This window comes from Sceloporus undulatus, chromosome 2 (genome assembly GCF_019175285.1).
Source record: "Sceloporus undulatus isolate JIND9_A2432 ecotype Alabama chromosome 2, SceUnd_v1.1, whole genome shotgun sequence".
Lineage (NCBI taxonomy): Eukaryota > Metazoa > Chordata > Lepidosauria > Squamata > Phrynosomatidae > Sceloporus > Sceloporus undulatus.
In genome coordinates this window covers 17,581,776-17,594,276 of record NC_056523.1, presented here as the reverse complement: position 1 = coordinate 17,594,276, position 12,501 = coordinate 17,581,776, and the positions used below count along the sequence as shown (strand labels likewise).

The window sequence follows — 12,501 nt, the reverse complement described above, 5'->3', positions numbered from 1 at the left end:
TAGCAGCTTGTTGGAAGAAAGGAGTCAATCTGGAAAATGACACCAAGTGGGAAGAGGTTAAACATTCCTTCATCAAGTTTCTCTGCCCTGAGTCAGCTATATTGTGGGCTGACATATTTCCAAGCTCTTTTTAAAAAAAGGCACTGGGAGATCCAATTGCAGTTTCCCCACATTACTCATAATTTGCCTTTGTGATTTTTCAAAGGAAGTATGTGACTTGTTCAAGGGCCTGGAGAAAAGATGGATAAAACCGGCGTATCATTGAATTTCTATGTGTTTTCAATAAAGTTCTTTGCTGTTTCAAAAAAAAAAAAAAAAGCGTATCTTTTCAGTGCTTTTTAAACTGTGTCTTTGATGTGCTTATGGTGTAAAAGCAGATGTTTCTATTTATGAACTTTCTTTTAGTGAGAAGTCGAAGGCTTTCATGCAAAATGTAGGGATGGCACTTTGTGTTGCAGATTTAAAAAAAAAACCCTAAACACTTTATCATATCACTTCCATCCCTGCTGCAATCACGTTAATGAAAGGAAGTACATACATACTACCTTAGGAACGCTCCATACTGCACACACCCCTATTAGTGCAAATGGGCTGTTGCTGGTCCCTTGTGTGCCCTTCTCGTTCTTAATTCTGCCCCCTGTCCTAACCAGCATGCATTGTGCTATGTGTTCAGAGCATTCTCTGAAGATGCCAGCCACAGATGCTGGCAAAACATCAGGAATAAACTCTTCTAGAACCTGGTCACATAGTCCAAAAAACCCACAAAAAAATATTGGGAGATTATTGATGAGTTTTTCTGCCAAATGGCAGGCTAGCCACACTTTGAAGACAAGGCAGTGATGAGAGGGAGATGGTGTTTTTCAATAGGTTTGGCTATTATCAAACTTTTAGGGTGGTTTAAAAGCCACATGTGATAAGGTCCTAAGTCAAGGGATTTGCCATCTTTCTTTAATTCTCAACTTTTGACCATCCACTGTTAAAAAAACCAGGAAAGGGACCACAGAAACAAACTAACAGTGGGCATCTCCATCAGGAGACAAAATCCTAATGCTGTAGCAGCTGTGATGTAGCCTTTCCACCAGTGGTCCCCCAACTTTTGCCCTCTTGATGTTTTGGATTTCAGATCTCACATTGGCTGGGGCTTCTGGGGTCTGAGGTCCTAAACATCTGGAGTGCTAAAGTTTGGGAATCAGCACTTTACAGTAAGAAGAAGTATTTAGTAGTCTTCAGATTTGCCCATCCTTGAGATCAGTGTTACTCAGTGGTGGTCCATGGAGCCATGCCAGTCTCTAAGCCATCTGCTGCTGGTGCCTGGAGACAGTGGCATCATCATCATCATCATGCTTTATTTATATAGTGCTGTAGATTTGCACAGTGCTGTACATACAAATAATAAATAACCTGGTGTGGAGGGGGACATCTGGGGTGTCACGCAGTGCAGTCTGTACCCCCTACCCCTCATGTAACGCCTCTGCTGGAGAGCCTCCAGGAGAGAAACAATTGTAGCCAATGGGCACAAATATGGTACCAGTCCTTGACACATTGAGGGAAAAGGTTTCCAGCCCCCCATATCAGATAGTTTCAGAAGCAAGATTATTATGATTTAAGATTATTTTGTTGTGTCAAGTAACTCCCATCTAATTTATGTACATTACCTTTCCAAGTTCATGTTTGTGGCTCCTTTTTTAGGCTGTACCAATGCAATTCACCTGGCAAAGACACCCAGACAGAAGCGTTCAGATCCAAATGAGCTTTATTCTTATTTGGAATGTTGTGTCAATGTAACACAGAGCCCCTTGACAATAAAGGGGATATTCCTGCCATCAACAGGGTTGGAAGAAAAGAAGACAACAGCAGGGTTTATTCCCAAAGAAAATAAGCAGCTGCTGTCTTCAACCTCAGTCCCCCTTTTCAATCGCCGGCTTAGGGGGTGCCTCAAAGGGATGTTCTGCAACTTCTGCAAGAGAAAAACATATGGAGAAATGTAAGAAGCAAAGACATAACACTGAACACTAAAGTGAAGATCATCCAAGCCATCGTATTCTCAATCATCATGTACGGATTTGACACCTGGACAGTGAAGAAATAGGACAGAAAGAAAATCAACTTATTTGTGAGGTGGTGCTGGAGAAGAGTGCTGAAGATATTGGGGACAGCCTAAACGACTAACAAATGGGTCCTAGAACAGATCAAGCCAGAACTCTCTCTGGAAGCGAGGATGACTAAATTGAGGCTGTCATACTTTGGACACATCATGAGAAAAAATGAATCTTTAGAAAAGACAATGATGCTAAGAAAGATGGAGGGCATTAGAAGGAGAGGAAGCCTACATGCCAGATGGTTAGACTTGATCAGGGAAGACACAGGCCTGGGCTGGGCCCACAGGACCTGAGCGGAGAGGTTGACGGCAGGAGACCTTCTTGGAGATGTCTCATTCACAGAGTCACAATGAGTCAAAGTTGACTCAAAGGCAGTTAAAAACAAGAACAATTTGCCCACTCTATCCACCCTGGAAATCCTCATGGTTGAAGGCAGATGGTATGAATTTATCAAGTAATTAAAAACATGTATATTTGAAAGTGTGAGAGTATTTGTTACCTGCAACCATTTTTATACTGTTGAACAGGGCTCAAGTGATAAAACATCTGGAAAATGTTATTTGAATGTTCCGGGCCCTAAAATTTAATGTATCACGTTTGGTTCTATTTTGTCTGACAATTTTTTATTCCATTCTTCAACACTTAATTATTTTCTAAGGGCAATGACTCGGTGTGGCATAGTGGTTTGAGCATTAGACTCTGGAGATCAGGGTTCAAATCCTCGCTCGGTCATGGAAACCGGCAAGTCACACTCTCTCAGCCTCAGATGAAGGCAAAGGCAACCCCCCCCCCCCCAAGAAAACTTGCCAAGAAAACCCTGTAACAGGTTCACCTCAGGTTTTAAGTTGAGAATAACTTCAAGGCACACAATAACAACAACAACGACAACAACAACATTGTTATTTGAAACAATTTCTGTAAGCCAGTTCTACCTTCTTTTTCTTCTGCAAGGCATGATTCTAAAACCTTTCTGACATTTGTAGTAGGCTAGACCTCTATGTGTTTATATTTATATTGAGTATATTAAATATTTCTATCCTGCGACTTTGGGGCTGATGCCTTCACAATGCAGCTTTCAGAAATAGGCAAAGAAAACCCATAGAAAACCAAAAGGGCCAACTAGAACTATTGTACGTCTTGTTTCTGTGTGCCTTCAAGTCAACTCCAGTTTACGGTGACTCTATCGCATCATTTTATTGGCAAGATATACTCAGAGGGAGGTTTATATGTGACTTGCTGAAGTTCACCCAGTGGGTTTCCATGGTCCAACAGTGACTCAGACTCTAGTCTTCTGGAATCCTAATCCAACACTAAAACCACAACACCATTCTGGTTGTTACCTGGTTCTATTGACCAGGTAAAATCAACAATATGAGGCTATCCTATAGAAGGCAGTCATTGGCACTGGGTTGGAAATCATGCAGTCCTGTAGACACTGGACTGTAACTCCCAACAGTCCAAGCTAGCATAGCCAATAGTGCGGAAATCCCCAGCTTTAGAAACAACTACACAGCCTCCCCAACCCCAGTTTTTGTATGCAAGGTATAGCCTTCTCCATCAGCCCAGTTCTCTTACCTTTCGCCTTGTCAAATATGCCCTTCAACAACCGAAAAACTGCCCTGAATGCATTTGCAACACAATCCAAGTTACACATCTTGGGAGCTTGCTGGGTTCACCTTTACCTGTAGTGTAGAAAGTGGGATTATTGTTGTTGCCATTTGTACACTGTCCTGAGATCTTGCAACATAGGAGGAGATGTAAACAAATAAATACAAATAAATATTTGCTTCTAATACTAAGATTACTGACAATACTCTATTACAAATTAAAGCAAATACAGATTTAAAAGCATGCAAAGACATTGATAAAACATATAAAAGTTATTTTAAAAATACAATTAAATATTGATGAAATTTAAACCATTTAAATTATTATTATTATTATTATTATTATTATTTCATTTATATTTCATTTTCCTCTCATTTACTGATACAAGCACATGCAAAAACGTAATTAAAACATACACAAAATAATTGTTAATATGTAATTCAATTATTCATAGAATTAAAACTATTTAAAACAAACCCCTTCAAAGACAAAAGATACAAAATGACAAAAAGGGATGAAAGGTTATCACAGCACCTCCAAAATATCCAGAAGGGTAATATATGGCATGCCATCTTCTCCCTTGACCTACCCATTTTTTCCTGATCTACCTCCTTTCCTTTTAACAGTGAGCCAAGATAGCAAAAGTTAAGTAAAGATGACCCTGCCCCCCATACATCTCCAAACCAGAAAAAAGCAGGCCTGGCTTTATTTCTGTATCTCAGGCTGTTGTTCAATGCCCAAGAACCAGGCCATTAAAGGTTATTCCACAGTGTTTTTTCTCACCACACATTCTTCCCTGCTGTCATCCTTGCCTGCTTTATATCACCCTGTATTGATTTGCTTTCCAGTGCAGACTGAGGACACAGAAAAATAATAAGAGCTAGACCAGCCTTCCTTATTCTGGTGCATTCCTATACTGACTTGGGATGATGGGAGTTCAAGTCCAACACATCTGGAGGACACTAAGCTGTGCCACAGGTTACCTTGCTTCACACTTTCCCTGTCCCAACCTTAAAATATAGCTTATTGAAAGATATTTCATTATCCTAAATAATAATGAAAACATCAATAAGAAAAGCTATTTATACATGGAGCTTGTGGGATTTTTTGACAACCAGAGACACAGATCAGGTTAACAGTGCAAACCTATACATGTGTATTGTGAAGCAAGGCACACTGAGTTCAATGGGGCTTACTCCCAAAGATGTGTATAGAACTATAGCCGATACCAAGCAGAACACAGATGCCAATAAAAATATTAAGTAGGCAAAAGAAAAATACAATTCATTCATTCTGACCTGCTGTTAGGCACCTACAATTTATAGCAACACTCTTACAGGATTGTCTTTGCAAGATTTGTGCAGGGGAGGTTTGCCATTGCCTTATTCTAAGGTTGACAGAGTGTGACTTGCCCAATGTTTCCAAAGGCTGAGTGAGGAGTTCAGCCCTGGTCTCTTAGGCTACATCTGCACTGCAGAAATAACTGACTCAATGTTATGGAATTCTGGGAATTGGAATTTTGTGAGAGATTTAACCTTCCTTGACTGAGAGCTCTGGTGCCAGAACAAACTACAAATCCTAAGATTCCATAGGATGGAGCCATGGTAGTTAATGTGATGTCAAACTGGATTATTTCTGCAGTGCAGAAGCAGCCATTGTCAAACTGGATTATTTCTGCAGTGTGGATACAGCCTCTGAGTCCTGGGGGTTGTCACACAGGCCCAAATAAAACATCCTCCTGCCGTCCTCTTTGTGGGGAGTTTGCATGATGCAGAGCTTAATCCTTGGTTCTGGTGCGAACTGTCTAGACAACATCAGTTCAGCACCAAACCCACTCTATATATCCCCTTAAAATGGTTTTTTTTTAATGTTTTACTCTGATTCCGACCTAGAGTGACTGACTCCCCATGGCGGCGGAGGCACTGGGCACCACAGAAAGGTGTTATAAACAGCCAACTGGTGTTGCAACAGAGCACTCTGAATCTTTCAGGTACCCACCCATGTGATCGATGCTGGGTGCCTTCTTATGGCCTCAGAGGGAGTGATCTGTGGTGGCAGGTGCCACAGCTAGCCACACATGCGAACAACCATTTTGCATTGCGACAAAGAGCCCCAGGTAACAGGGGGATTTGGGGGCAGCTCCAGGACCAGAATGATCAAGGCTGCTCCCAGAGTATTCTGGCCCATGCTGACTTAGCCCTAGTCCACCTCTCAGAACACTGCAGCACACTGGCAAGTTATGTCTTATATTCAGAAGGCAAAAGGCAAGGAATTAATTTATCTTCTTCTCTATTATCACTGTAGGATCACACATCTTATTGCATGAAAGACCTGCAAGCCTCCTGCTCACACAAATATTGCTCCTGTGTATGGAATTCTGATGGGAACTCAAAAAAGCTACCCCAACCATAAATTGACTTAGCCCTTATAAGTTTATAAAGGGGTATCTCCCCTTTTCCAAATGGCTGATGTTTAGTAGAAATTTGTGCTTATGCAGGTCAGCAATGAAAAAAACTTTTCAATATTGCCTCTGTTTTTAATGTATTTTAATGTACTTTGGAAAATTTGGGAATTTGAAAAACACATTAAACCCAATAAAAATGTTGTGCCACACACAGGTCCTTTATAGTTTGGTATGTTTTGCTGTAAGTTTTGATTAAGAGCAGATGCTGATATTCCACTGCAATATCTTTTAGGGACAATAGCTTGCTACAACCACAGTACTGTACGTCTTTTTCAAGAGCCCTTTCACACAACACAGTTAGAGCGCTATGATCCTAGTGCTGGCAACATCCTACAGAATCCTGGGATTTGAAGTTTAGGGAGAGGCATTTAGAATTCTGAATAAATAAGGAACTGAAAGCATGTAGCCAAGCAGCAAACAGAGAGGAGACAAGCTCCGCTTGCTCTAAGATGCTCAACTATTTATTCAGTGTTTATTCAGTGTTTAAAAAGCCCAATGTGTTTCGGCCACACTCGGCCTTCTTCAGGGGTTGAAAACAAATATAAATACACTTAAAATTTAGAATTCTGAGCCAGAGAGCTCTTACTGTACATACTCATATAGGTCTAGAAATTTTAGTCAAAACATTGACCCCCAAAACCATGGGTCAATGTAAATACTGTAGTTTAAGTCTTATTAAAAAGGGGGACCATTCCCTGGTGTCCTGGAAACACTTCCCTCCCTCCTCTCTCAACCATTCAGCCTTTAGTCTGAGCAGAAACAATTATGCCTGCCAGAATTTTGTAACTTCTTTGGCATCATTTTCCTTTTCTTCATCATTTAGATCCTTTGTTGCATGCCCCTAAGTTTTACTCTCAACTTATCCACGGGTCATATCAAAATCCATAATTTTGGCCGCCAAATCTGCCCTCAATTTATACGTGAGATTGACTTATAGTCGAATATATACGGTAGTGCCTCTACAAACTACAAATCCCAAAATCCCATAGGGTATTGTCATGGCAGTTAAAACCGAATCATAATACTATAATTGTGTATTGTAATACAACCCCAAGTGATTCAGTTGTGCAGATCACTGCACCAACATGTACAGCCTCTGCAGCAGGGAAGGGGAACCATTGGCACTTCAGCTCTCAGAATCCTGGCCAGTATGATCAGAGGTAAGGACAGCAGGAGTTGAAGGTTGCATATGCACTGCAGAAATAATGCAGTTTGACACCACTTTAACTGTCATGGCTTCATACTATGGAATTCTGGGATTTGTAGTTTGGCGACATATTTAGCCTTTTCTACTAGAGAGCTCTGGTGCAACAACAGGGGCTGGATGGCCATCTGTTGGGGATGCTTTGATTTGGATTTCCTGCATGGCGGGGGGTTGGACTGGATGGCCCTTGTGGTCTCTTCCAACTCTATGATTCTATGATTCTATGAACAAATGACAAATCCTAAATTCCATTGGATGGTGTCATGGCAGTTAAAGTGGTATCAAACTGCATTCTTTCTGCAGTGCAAAGGAAGCCATAGTCCAAATTATCTCAAGGGCTTAAAGGGTCTCCATCCTGCTCTTTGGAGAGGCACCACCTCCTACAGTTATTGTACCCATACAACTGTGGAAATCTCAAAAGGCCACTGGCATCTCCACACAGTCCCAGAGATGACTGGGTGAGTACCTAGTTGTATACCGTCAGCCCACTGTATCCACGGATTTTTTTATTGACGGATTCAACCATCCATGGTTTGAAAATATTTTATTACATACATAAATTCCAAAAAGCAAACCCTGATTTTGCCTTTTTATACAGGGGACACCACTGTATGCCATTGTATTTAATGGGACTTGAGCATCCTCCGATTTTGGTATCCACAGGGGTCGTGGCACCACCCCCAGTGGATACCGAGGATCCACTGTACAACAATTCTGCTTGGGATATCAAAGCAATGCCTCATAGAATGCGCTCCTTCCTCCTCCTCCTCTTCATCTTCTTCCTCTGGAAAAGAGTGCCGTTTATGTGCAAAGCAAAATTGCCTTCACCATTTCTGAAAGGTGACATCAGCCTTTGAGACACAATTGCCTCCAGGTGTTCTGTGGGTGCTCCTTCTTCCTGTTTATTTACACCCAGAACATCTGCTTCACAAGGTTTGATGATACTAATTAAGATCCAGATCTGATAGCCACATTTGCTGGGTGCTTCCCAAGCAAACATTAGCACACCCAATACTTTAGCGACTCAGATTTCAATAAGTTATAATCATCGTGGCATTTGGAAATCAAGCGACATAACAACATTAGGCTGAAGTAAGAGATATGGTATTTAATCCGAGCCCCAATGTCTGGTTACAAGCTATACTCACTAATACCACCCCAGTCTCTGCCTCTTAAGGATTCTGAATTCTAGCTGCCTCTGATTCCATTGCTGTTTTATCTCATTTTATCTCTCCCCCTTAATGCTTAATTTCCCCTTATGCTCCTCATTCCAAATTTAAGGGGGAAAGAAGCTGTTAAGAAATGGGATACAGCAGGAAGAAAAACAACTGCAGGATTAGGGATGGGGATACATCGTGTGTTTAATGTATTTATGAACCACCTCTTCCTCAGGGTTGGGATACAAGGAAGTTTCCAAAATAATTATAATACATTCCAAGAAAATCCTCTTGGTGATGTACACGGAGGTAACCCCTAGTTAGCTCAATGTACGTATTTTCTGCACTATTGCAGAAGGAGATATCCTGTGCCTTTTTCCGCAACAGCTTCATCCCAGTTGCACTAGGGACAAGGGTGTTTTTAGCAGGGTGCACGGTGTGTGGACCACAGAGGATGACACCTCAGAGGGAGAGTCTGCCTTCTGGTGTGGAGTAGTGGTGTCCCCACCCCTGGTGTCACCCAGTATGGGAAGACTGACAGGGAGGTTGGCCAAAAGGACATGCTCCCCTTTTCCTTTGCTGCAATACAGCAGGGCTAGGCACATTCAGCCTCATCTCTCACTGTGATGGCAGCCTAGCTGAGAGTAGACCATTGCCACTTCAGTGACGGACAAAGCCAAGTGCACTCGCAGCAGGAAGACAACCTGATCAAGTGTCACCCCCTTTAGGGGTATCAACATTAAGCTGTGTGGTGTGGGCCGCACCCCCACACCTGCCCCTGGTGTGGACTGTGCCACTGCACCTTTCCATAGGTACGACTTGGATTCTCAGAGACTGAAGGTTCTGGGAAGGACCTGGTCCCCCTGCCCAGAATCAGCAAAGAGGCTGGCTGGGACACTGTTGTCATGCCATGGCAAACTCCTGGAGACAATGTCCATCACCAAATGGTGCATGGACCCCTTTAGGACTTTTGAACAAGGCAGGTAGACCAGGACAATGGATAGCCCCTGGGGGTCCTGGTCTGCTAGCCATCAGCAGCAAATAGACCAGAGCCTTTCTCTTCCATAGATCTTATTGATCTACTCATGATGAACCATTGGCCTGGTGGCTCTGAGCCTGGGGGTGACAGCATGTGTTACCACATTGCGGTGACACCAACCACTGGCTGGGGGCTCTTTCTTCTCCAGATGTTCAAGGGCAGCTGGAACACACCTGGCTGCACCACAATAGTCAATCAGTAACTGGCATGGGTGGCGTTGGCCCTGAAAATTTCCTGGCTGCTGCTGCTGAATAGGGACCAGCCACTGCCTCCCTGACAATCATGTACTGTCAGTGAACTGCCAGCATGCTTACTGGATTTTGGACAGTCAGTTATAACACACGTTATAAAGACCTTTTAACATACACATTAAATGTGTAATAATATGATAACACCAATTAAAACAATTGTAAAATAGCCAGTGACATATGAAAAAGTCTAACACATTAATTTTATAACCAATGGTTATGCTCTAAGCCATAAAAACAAAAAACAAAGAGTTGCTAAATAGAAAGGTCTTTGTTTACTAATGGAAGGACAAGAGGGATAGGACTAGCTTAATTGCCTTTGGAATGAAGTTCTATGAATGAAGAACAGCTACTGAGAAGGCTTTCTCTCTCTTGTCTGCAACAAATGTATTTGTGAAGGTGGTGGGACCAAAATAAGGGTGTCTCTTAGAGCTCAAAAAGCCTGGAGAGGGAGAATAATGGGAGAATATATGGGAGAATAATAGTCTTTCAAATCGCCTGGACCCAAGTTGTGGAAAACTCACATTAGAAAGGTCTTTAAAACTCATGTATGTATGCGTGTGTAGTCTCAACCTAAAGACTGCAGCCTCTGTGGCTGACAGACATACACACAGACCCCAATGTTGCCCTGACTGACATTGATTATTTAAGCTTAAATCACAGTTACCTGCAAAGTTTAACTCACAATACCTGCAAAACCTATGATTTGTTTTATGCCAGATTCCATGCAAAAAGAACCCAAACCAATTTTTGGAGAAGGAAGAGGAGGAGGGGGATTACTGTGTGCTAGTCAGTCCATATGTGGGTCTTCTGGAGCAAAAACACAGGAATCCAAAATGTTTGTTTGGGAGGTTACCATAATTGTCGTATCAGATCCCTAACCTTACTGTGGTCTGTGCTTTGGCCCCATTAGATAGCCCACCAGGTTTGTGGTCAAGCATATGGATTTTTACATAATGTAACCAACAGACTGACAAACACTTTAAACTGTAGCTCACCCATGCACATGGAGATACAGAGGCACACATATCTTTCTCTCTCTCTCAAGGAAAACATTTGAGAAGAAAGAGATGTGATAATACCACTGATTATATATGTATAAATAGTAATATTAAGAGCCAGTGTGGTGTAATAGTTTTGAGTGTAGGACTACAGCTCTGGAGGCCAGGGTTCAAAAGCCTGCTTGGCCATGGAAACCTACATTCTCTCAGCTAAGAGGAAAGCAAAGGCAAACCTCCTCTGAACAAATCTTGCAAAAGAAAATCCCATGATTGGATCGCCTCAAGGTTGCCATAAGTCAGAAATTACTTGAAAACACACAGCAACAAAGTAATGTTATTGAAAGCAATACTTGTAAAACTAAGTAAAAATGGTGATGGCTTATTGTCCTTACTACTGGTAGTATTACTACTACTACTACTACTAAAATCCACTTGTGATACCTTTATTGGCCAACCGAAATGCACAATATACTTGTTGCAAGCTTTCAAAACTTCACGGGCTTCTTCATCAGGCAAGATGTTACAAACCAAACAGGAAGAAGAAGAAAAACAATTGGGGACTACTACTACTACTAATATATGTGATTGAGCATCACAAATAGCTTGAGGGCTACAGAATCACAGCACAATGGTTCCACCTTAATTGTCATGGTTCCATCCTATGGAATCCTGGGGTTTGTAGTTTGATGAGGCACTAGAGGAGGTCTCTGGCTGAGAAGTGTATGTGCCCCTCCTTAACTACAAATCCCAGGATTCCATCGAATACAACCATGGTAGTTAAAGTGGAATAATAGCATTATAATTCTACAGTATGACGGGGCCCTGAATCTCAAACCAGAACAGAAGCACTGCGAAAAATCACCAACAGAGATAATAATTTCAGATGGCTCAGGTAACTGAACCCATCCAGTCTCTGGATGGAAGGCTCACCCATCACTGCTCCATCTGTCCTTCTGCATCCCCTTTCTTTTCCCCCAGTATAGATCCTCCGACTAACTTAACTGTTTTCCCTTTTCATTCACAAACACACATCTTTGACCTCAGCTCGGAAGGCAAATGCAATCTCTGCCCTATTATTCTACTAGTGACCAAAGCGGTTATGGACTTACAAGGCAGTGATGTTTTTGCTGGGTATCTTCTCTTGGTGATGTCTCAGTCTTCTGAGTATCTCAGGTGGCTTATGTACGCAGTTCCCAGGTTCTTCTGTCCTGCCCAGTGTAAGGATTAGCCTCTAATGAAGTGATGGGTGGAGACACTCTTGCAACTTTCACAATCGCTGTGAAGACACTTTGTGCTGGCCAGATTGGTAACCTGTTGATCTGTGTCAGTGAGTAAACGTTTAATTTCAGCTCAGTCATGGGAGCCTGAGGTGGCAGTGGAATGCATTCCTGCCCCTTAAAGATGCTCCATAAACCTCCAAATGCTTAATTGAGAGTAGTAGTTTGGAGATGAAAGCAGGAAATGTGCAAAGTTGGTTCTACAATATGAGTAAAAACATCTCCTCTATCCTTGATGTGTCATAGTTGCCAACCAAAAGATAAGGAGGGGTGACCAGTTTGGGAAGATGAGACCACATGTGGATGTTTAGCTCAAGCCTCAGGCTGGCCCAGTGAACCAAATATGGCTGTAACAATTAGCATTTCTCAGGATTCATGAGCTTGGTAGATGTAACACGCCACAG

At 42.1% G+C, this 12,501-nt stretch overlaps 1 long non-coding RNA gene across 1 annotated transcript; it reads right to left on the bottom strand.

Annotated features, from left to right (window-relative positions):
- Positions 1 to 1,771: 1,771 nt before the first annotated feature.
- Positions 1,772 to 12,125, bottom strand: LOC121921195. The gene is made up of 3 exons (XR_006101876.1): positions 11,930 to 12,125; positions 3,675 to 3,781; positions 1,772 to 1,957 (listed from the first exon to the last, which is right to left on the bottom strand). It is a non-coding gene; the product is annotated as an uncharacterized LOC121921195 (long non-coding RNA).
- Between the last annotated feature and the right edge of the window lie 376 nt (positions 12,126 to 12,501).